This window comes from Trachymyrmex septentrionalis, unplaced genomic scaffold, assembly GCF_001594115.1.
Source record: "Trachymyrmex septentrionalis isolate Tsep2-gDNA-1 unplaced genomic scaffold, Tsep1.0 scaffold69, whole genome shotgun sequence".
NCBI lineage: Eukaryota > Metazoa > Arthropoda > Insecta > Hymenoptera > Formicidae > Trachymyrmex > Trachymyrmex septentrionalis.
Window position 1 is genome coordinate 2,735,734 of NW_017305873.1, and position 1,462 is coordinate 2,737,195.

Below are 1,462 nucleotides of genomic sequence, written 5' to 3' on the forward strand. Positions count from 1 at the left end.
CTCCCTCTCTCTCTCTCTCTCTCCCTCGGTCAGCCGGCGGTGGTCGTCGCCGCCGTCGTCCTCGTCCTCGTCGTCGTCTTCGTCATCATCGTAGTCGTCATCATAGTCGTCGCTGCTCACCCAGGTCGTCTCTCCTCGTCCTACGTCGCTTTTTTCCGCACTGTCTGTCTCGTCCCACTCTTCCCTTCCTCCCTCTCTCTTTCTCTCTTTCTCGCGTCCTTGTCCCTTCTTCCTCATGCTTCTTCCTTTCACCCTCTCCTCTTCCCGCCCCTTCCAAACGTAGCAACCCGCCCCCCACCCGTCGCCCTCTCGCTGCACGCTCGACGTCCACACGTACAGAACGAGGTAGGGTGGCGGTATTATGGTCTCGTACGCGCCATCCAGCCACGGCAGCTGCCATTTTTTCTTACGAGAGGGGGGCAATTGCTGACAGGGACCGCTTTCCTCCGCGCTAGTACGCCGCGACTCTCGCCTCTCTTTCACTCTCATCCTTTTTGCCACCCTCTCTTTCTCTCCCTCGCGCTCTGCCGCTCTCTCGAGCGCAATTTATTGTTTTACTGGCGGAGCTTTAAACACAACCGAACGACAGTGGCGGCGGCTTCAGCGTCAGCGTCAGCGGCGACCGCGGCTAACGCAGGTGGGTGGTTAGCTCGCTGCTGGCTGGCTGGCTGGCTGGGCGGTGGATAGGTGGGTGGGTGGCAGTTGCTCTGGTCGCTCGTCTCTCGGCTGGGCTCGTCGAATGGGGGCGTGGGAGTACATCGTCGTATACTTCTCTGGGAAATCCCGTCAACGTCTACTACCGCGACTATGCTACACTTCGCCGATTGCGCGCACTTATTATTTCTCATTCTACTCTCCTGATGCGTATTCTCTATCTTTCGAATCTCGTTCGGTCCGGTCTGTTTTTTTTTAACATTTGCGGATATCGTCATAAAAGTGCGTTACACTTTGTCAATCTCACGACAATTAGAGCGATCGATTTCTATCGATCGCTCTTTGTCTTCTTAAAATAGCATACGTTTATTAAACACAAGTTAGGTTATTCATAATCTCGTGCAGAATATTTTTACATACCTTGTATTTATACCTTCGTCTATTTTTATCATCTTTTATAAGAAAAACCATTTTTATAATCTTCATAAAAGTATTTATATATTTGTAATATTTTAATGAATTGTAAGAAAAGATGGGATAAAAGTGTTGTTAGGAACAATTATATTATAATAAAATTTAAAAATCTCACTCTTTTATTATTAAAAAAAATATGTAAATGTTATTAACTGATTTTAGCATAATGCTATTCGCAAATGCGTTAAGCTCGATTTAGGTTGAAAACCCTAAAAATTCGCTCAAGCATTCATTCTTAATTCATAGAATCTCTTAACTATTTCCCGAATACCGTTGTTCTTATTTCTTAACATCCACTTTAAAAATTATGGATATGAATTTAACAGCAAAGGTG